The sequence below is a fragment of the Phragmites australis genome, chromosome 8, assembly GCF_958298935.1.
Source record: "Phragmites australis chromosome 8, lpPhrAust1.1, whole genome shotgun sequence".
NCBI classification, from domain to species: Eukaryota; Viridiplantae; Streptophyta; class Magnoliopsida; order Poales; family Poaceae; genus Phragmites; species Phragmites australis.
In genome coordinates this window covers 15,730,967-15,738,768 of record NC_084928.1, presented here as the reverse complement: position 1 = coordinate 15,738,768, position 7,802 = coordinate 15,730,967, and the positions used below count along the sequence as shown (strand labels likewise).

The 7,802-nt window shown below is 42.8% G+C and overlaps 1 pseudogene; it reads left to right on the top strand.

The window, feature by feature from the left end:
• The first annotated feature begins 5,365 nt into the window (after window positions 1–5,365).
• LOC133927626 (uncharacterized membrane protein At3g27390-like) lies at window positions 5,366–7,456 on the top strand (annotated as a pseudogene).
• Window positions 7,457–7,802: the final 346 nt, after the last annotated feature.

The window sequence follows — 7,802 nt, the reverse complement described above, 5'->3', positions numbered from 1 at the left end:
TAGCCTAGATAGATCTAGACCTAGGGGTTTTCATCATTTTCAGGGTATATCTCTATCCCCAGGAAAGAATCCCTAGACGAATAGAAAATACCCGCAGATACCCAGTATATGTAATAAGCATAGAAGTTTATCCCCTAAGAATGGTAATGAAAGACTCCAGAGGCCGTAGGGCGACCCCCTGCGGAGAACAAGCCATAAGAAGTCAACACAACTCCATTGAAGACATTCAAGCCTACGGAAGCTATGCACCTTCAAGACCTCTGCAACTTAGATCTGTATTAGCTACTCTCCCTGACTACGTACAAGGAAGCCCTCCCAACTAGGTTTAGATCTATCTAGGTTAGAAAGGTACCCCCTTGTAAGAGTCTGTTTGATTTTTATTGTGATTTTAACAATCCAGATTTTGATTCTCACAACCTAGAATCTGGATAGTTAGAATCTAAATTGTACAATCTAAAAAAACACTAAATTATTAGATTCTCTCCTCTCTCTCTCTGCCTCCCCCATAGATTCGCTCTCTCCCTCCTAGAGTCTCTCTCCCCCTACAGACTACCATTGTTCCCCTTCACCACCTGATGCTATGTTGCCTCTCCTCATGAGCAGCATCCTGATGTCACCGCCCTCGTTGAGGCAGGAATGGCTGCCTGAACCCATCGCTCGCTGGCGTGGATGCCACACTCGAGTTCGCCGGCGAGACCTTGTAGGTCGATGGTGGGAGTGGGCTCAACTGGTATAACAAGAACTTGCCATGGCTGCATGTTGTTCCTCCATTGCTATCGGCTCTGTGGCCACCACCAACTTGCCATGGCAGAGACCTATGGCGTGTGGTGGATCGAAAACCATGGGATATCAGCTCAATTTGGAAAGTCAAAAGGAAATTCCGCCATAATCGCCCAAGAAACAGGCAGACAAGGGCTGGTCAAAGATTCACCTTGGCTTCAAGAACCCATCATTGTATTTGGGTTTCCTCGTAGGATGCCATCAAACCAAGAATTGAGACTTCCAAATCAAGAAATAGGAACAAAGCTCCAAAACCCAAAGTGAAACAACCCATTGAAAGGTGTCCCCAAGAAATGAAGCTTGAATTCAGCTCCTACAGGAGGACAAAAAACCGCAGCAATAGCTGCAACACCACAACAAAATCCATTCTTTCCTTGAAGGGATCAGACCAGGTATGCCAAGGAGACGGGGGAATGTTAGAGGTTTGGGGGTAAGGAGATGATAGGGATGGATTGAAGGGAAATAGGGCCCACGCGTTGGCTGACGCCATAGCCATCCACAGTAATGTCCTTAACAGTGACAGACAAGTACGTAAGGTAGTTGTGTGGGGTGGAGCCTCTGAAGCAGCGCACGCGTGCAACCACGTCAAAGCTAGATCACGTGGTGGCGAAGCCGGTGGGCGAGGCTGAAGCAAAACATTATGTTTGTAAAGGCAATGCTGGGTAAATATTACCCATAATCTAATTGAAGCAGCATTTCCCTAGATTGTGGATTATGGCATAATCTGACCCCAGATTGTGGATTCTGGATTGTAGAATCGGTATGTTTGTTTTTTATTCTGATTTTAAAAGCAAGAATCCATAATCATACTAAAAAACAAACATTCCCTAAATAGTCTTAGAGGATAATACAAGACTAACAAGACATAGGGCTATTATCCTCAAGGAGACCTAAACCCGTATAAAAACCATGTGTATGCTTTGTGTTTCATCTACTCGAGTCCCCTATTCTTCATACAAATTCATAAGATCGGCGGTTCACCAATCGATGACAGCTGGCGCCATCCGTGGGGATCATGAAAAAAGGTGTTGGAACTTCTGTACACGACATGCTGTCAGCATCACCCAAACCTACACCAATAACTGGTTTTTCGGATGAGGATTTCTATGACAATTTCACCCCCTCGACCAAAGGTGAGCTGATGATCAATCGGGTGGACCTCGATGATGATCTAATTGGTGATGACTCCAGCGATGAGGTAAGTCATTTTGTGGATTAGTGCACCAAGGACTACAACATCGAGTTCGAACCACTCGGTTGCTAAGACGATCACAAGAGCGATGTTAGCCACAAGGGAGGACCTATCTGGAGACTTCATCCGATGATAAATCCACGATGGATCTAGACTCCAGCTCCAGTGGAGGTTACCTCCAAGAAGACTTTGCTATTGGAGATGGGGACGCCAGTCTAGTGGAGCATGATGACAATCTCGTAGACACGCGAGACCCTATCACTCTGGTGATGTGAGACAATAGCAAGCCTCCGCTGATCACAACTCCTCATATCCCAATCCCTAATGTAATGCAAGATATGACATCTCCTAATCATCAGCAAGGGGCTTAATGCTAAAAATCTACAACGGCACAAAGGCTCCTCCTTCTACAGAAGGCCCTCTTGTGCCCCCTACTACAGATCTGACGACCCCTGATGGCAAGGGCTGGTTCAACTCAATAAACAACATGGGGAAGGAAGCTATTGTTTGGGCCAAAAACTCCCATGTATCTGTCGCTGCGAGTACCTCTAGTCGGGGAAAGTTTCACCTTGACCCTTCTCATGAAAATTCAGATTTAGAGAGACGCAATCCCCGGAACAAGATTCTTTGGGAAGAGAACCGATTACCTAGCAGCTGTAGGACCTCCTCGGTCGGAGATCACCCCATGAGTGATCTGCTCGAGGTCATCAATCAACAATGATGTAGAAGACCCTTGAGGAGGAATCAATTGCAACTCAGCGGCCTGATCGGAGGGGGGTCCCAACGCCGTTCGAGTAGAAGCTGGGACAAATCTTCGACCCCCGTGGGTAGAACTCCTGTGGATACTTGGACAGAGAAAGGAACCATCAACGGGTGCCAAGCATTCTCTCTGGAATTATGGACGGTGAGTAGGCTATCAAAGTTCTGGCCTAGGTTGAACGAGAAGTACAATTGGAATACAAATTCCGTTGAGTTCCTCTAGATCTAGACTACGAGCATCCAAGATTCTAGTGGGGACGAGATGCATGGTAACGGAGAATTACCTCCCCACAACCCTTGAAGGGGCAGCCAAGAGCTGGCTGACCAACCTATTGTTAGGAACAATCTACTCGTGGTTGCACCTCTGCAATCTATTCTGAACCTACTTCCAGGGTGTATACATTTGCCCCGGTACGAGAAACAATCTCCTTCGTTGTGAGCTGACACAGAATGAAACCTTGCACGAGTTCGTGCATCAATTCAACAACATCCGGAACAACATCCCAAAGATAAATGACCATGATGCCATCTAGGCATTCGGTCGAGTGGTTATGAGCCGATGATGCTTCCAAGACGTTGCCAGGAAGGAGCCCGAGAACAATCAAGGAACTCATCGATATGGCAGACAATACCGAGGATGTATTCATGTTCATCAAGGAGAGGGACTAGAGTATCAAATGCCCTCAACCCATTCTCGACAACAATGTGGTGAAGAGCCCAAGCGCAAGAAGAACTCCAAGGGAGGTAAGGGCAAGAAAAGCAAAACTGATGAATTTTTTGCATATTTGACTGATACTTGTCCCGACAAGCGCTCTAACTCATCTTTGAGCAAGAATTACATGCTGAGTACTGATGAACGTGATGGAAATCCCTGGTGCAACATTCACCAAATCAACAACCATGGCCTCCACTAGTGTCACATTTGGAAGAAACTGGAACAGTTATAGATCGACAAGGCCAAGGGGAAAAAGACCTAGGTCTTGACCTAGACTTGGGGCTCTAGCTCTAGCAACAGCAAGGACGACTTAGACATGATGTCGTACGGGCCAGAAGAGAGGACCGTCGACCACATGTTTGGTGGCTCTGTGTCACACGAGTCCAAGAGGCAGTATAAGACGGTGACCCGAGAAGCCTTAGCTGTTATCCCCAAGGGTCGTCAGGCCGTCAAATGGTCGAACGTCGAGATCTCCTTTGGCTAGGACGACTACCCAAAGAACTTCGTATGGCCAGGCTGCTTTCCTAGATATGTTTTCCTTAATCTAAATAAGTGTTTTAAATTTGAATAATGTTTTAATAAATCTGTAAAAATTGTTTTAATGAGTAAATTGGTTTTCTTTAATGTTTTTAATTATAGAAAATGGTCAATAATTATGATAAATCAAAAATGAGTTTTTCTTTAGTAAAATAATTTGAAAAATCTATTTTAATTCTTTTTAGAATATCTTTAATTTCAAATAATACTTTTTGATTCCAAATAATTGCTAGAAAATCCAAATAAATCATAGAAAATTCCAGAAGCCTCTAAAAAATTTTAGGAAACTTTCTATGCCTTTTCACCCTTCGAAGCCATATATCTATCGTTGCAACTTCGATCTAATCATTTGCTTCACCAATAATTCACCAAAAATCACAAAGATAATAAATTGAGTTGCTCTTATGTGTCTTTGGCTATTTCTTGGTTCTTTGTGTTTATTGTCTTGTTTTATTTTACATTTAGATGCCAATGTCTGGGAGGAGTTTTTAGGTTTATACGACCAAGAGTGCGTGGAACCAATTGGGCACCAGGGTGAAGGCAAGTTGTCCTTGATGCATTTTGATCCTAAGTTTCCGAAATGTTTTGTTTTGCAAAGTTGCATGCTCATAGTTGTTAGTGGAGAACCCAAGTTAGAATTGACTTAGTTTTTCTATATTTACCTTATCGCCTCGGTTTTTGTGGGATCAAGGGTTGTGTTTCTTTGCCTTATTTGGATGATAGCACTTTGATAATAATTTTGATAATGGCACTATGCAATGAGATATAATTATGACAATGCTTTTAGTAACATGGAACTTTGGGTTTGACCAAGTTTGACATGTTGGCTGGCCTATGATGTGTTGCAAGCAAATGTTGGCTTGTCGGATAAAGGGTGATTTTCCTGTGTTGGATGGTGGCGGTCTTGCCTAGACCACTTACGTATCAGTTCATGGTGCGATCAGATCGAGCTTTACAGTACAACCACAAGCCTAGTATGGGATGGAATTGGCCAACTAATTAGTTTTCTCCCAACATCGTGTAGACTAGAGGATGGAACGGGGAATGAAGGCATTTATTCCCTGGAACCATATGGCATAAGAGGGAGCTTCCTTTGTTGACATAATTATTCACACGCCAGTAAAACCTTAGTGGGTAGACACTTGTTAGGAGAGACTTTGTAAAGGCCTTGTAGTGTTTTTCCTAGCCGTACACCTTGAAAGTGTGTAAGTGTTTAGCTGAGATAGGCAAAATGGAAAATCATGACTTGTGGGTAAAGTGTACAACCTTAATCAACCGTGCTCACGGTTATGAGCGGTGAGGAATGTCATATATGATTAGAATACACTGGTGATGATTAACTTTGGGTTAGTGGTTTATTATGCTTGTGATGTAATTGAGGGATGGGTACAGATTGCATAGTGTAACCTGCTGTGTGAAATGATTTATCTGTTTTTCTGCAGCTGTCCTGATCGGTCCGGTTGCGGCCGCCATTGTTGTCTTTGGGAACTTGGCGGTTATTATTGGTCTGTGGCCTGCGCATTTCATCTGGACGTTTGTTGTGTGCTCAAGTATGGTAACTTCTTCCATATCGACAAATTTGGCATGAATTCTGGCACCAGATGTATGTTTTTTTAGGGGGAAGTAGATGTATGTTCTGATCAAATGAAATGTGGACATAGTATTAACTGATCTTTACTTGGATAAAATAAAGGTAAAGGTTTAATTCTGGTATGCTATATGTATGATGCGACATTTCTAAGAGTTTTGTATTGCAGAACCGAAAGGATCGGGCTAGTTGATATATTGTTGCCCCCATTACCACTGCTCCTATTGCCAGTACTTGCTATTGTTGGGAGCCTTCTAGGTGGTACAGGCTCTGAAGTTTTTGTTCCTCTAATGACAACCTTTGAGGTTGCACAGGCTCTGAAGTTTTTGTTCCTCTAATGACAACCTTTGAGGTTGTTGGCGATGGTTTCACTGAGAAGCTAACTCGTTGCCTTACGGTATGTATGTGCTATTGAAGTTTAGATAGGATTCTGATTTTTATGGGTAAAGGTCATGTAATAGTATTACAGAATCATCTTATTTCAGGATGAAACTGTTAGCACAATAACTGGAGCTTGTACGGTAGTCCACGATGTTATTGATTTCTGCTTCCACTCCTACTACTCTTTCTGATATTATCGAGAAAATGGGGAATGGCGAAGCCCCTCTTGACATCAAGTATGTCTTGAGTTTTCAATCTCTTTCTCAGAAATAAGGACTATTTGGATATATTTGCATTTTGTCACAACTTAATGTTGATTATGCGTTTTTTTCGAACCAACTGAACTTGAACTCTCTGAACCTGCATCCTGATTGGAACACTCGCATTGAATTATGTGTCCTTTTGTTATTAATATAATATGATGTCTTTATGAAGGTTGTCTTATCTACCTCGGTGCCTGCTTGTTGCCATGTTTGCTGTTTCAGTAGATGTACTGATGATAAATGTGGGGTGGCTCTGCGGAAAAGCACCTACATGTTATTGAAGGGATGGCAAAGGCTATGCGAGGACCTAGTTGGAAGGGAAGGACCATTTCTAGAAACCGTCTGTGTGCCTTTCGCTGGTTTGGCCATTATATTATGGCCACTCGCTGTGATTGGAGCAGTAATAGCTTCATTTCTTAGCAGCTTCTTTTTTGGATTTCGCGCTGGACTAATTGCTTATCATGTCTGATTAGGATCTTTATCAACCATTTATACATTCAGCATAGATGGCGTGGAGTGTTACTTATATGCCTGTAAAATTATGCACATAAGGCTTCTTTCCAAATGGGACTGGCATACATGATTTCAGCAATAGCATTTTATGATGAATACAAAAATGATTTGCTTTACCTAAGAGAAGGCTCATGTCTTCTAAAGTCATCTTCAGAAAATACTCTAAAATTTCGTCTTCTATAATACTATTATAGCATTCTCTAACGCTATTAGATGATCCTCTATTTTTTTCATCTCCAGCAGCTACCTTATTTCCTGTCTTCATTTACTCTTCTCCTCTCTTCAGGTCCACAAACATACTCTATGAACAGTGATAGAGGTCGGAGAGAGAGTCAGCAAATGTACCGTTGCCTTTTACTGTAGCAAGGTGGATGTTTCACGTAGCAGTGGATACCGCCTCTGCTGGAGAGCGAACCAAGGCAGTAGAGGTGACGATCCAGTCGCTACAGTGATATAAGAGGCATTTGCCGCCTCCGTTGGAGAAGGCCTAAGGTATGTTTCAACAACTACTTCCACTAAATAGCAGTTATTGAAATTTCTTTACTCATTTTCATGGCATTGCCTCCATGCATAGAGATTCTTTCAATTTGTTAGTAAAAGCACTTTCGATAGACATGCCCAAATACCAAAAAGCAGATATCCAGAAGTGTGAGACTGGTCAGAGCAAGGGAGTGTACAATGTTACCACTGAACCTGTACATGGGCAACAAAATCGCCACGAGGGTTAATCCCTGACGATGAATCTAGGGTATATCAAACGATGGGTGTGTGATCAACGTTTTTTATGGCTGTTGGTGTGTGTGTTGAAGGAACTCAAGAACACCGAAGTTTATCCTGGTTCATGCCTCTCTCTAGATAATAGACTTATGTTCTATGTGTTTTCTTATGGGTTGGATGAAGATATCAAGAGTCTCTCTTATAAGCCCGGTCCTCCCCCCTCCTTTATATAGTAGGACGCGAGGTGTATCATGTGCAAACAAGTAGACTATGCCACATACAGTGGTTGCTCTATACCTGATAAAACATCTACTCCTAGATCATTATTGCACGGGGTGGGCACGCTCGGCCCATCTT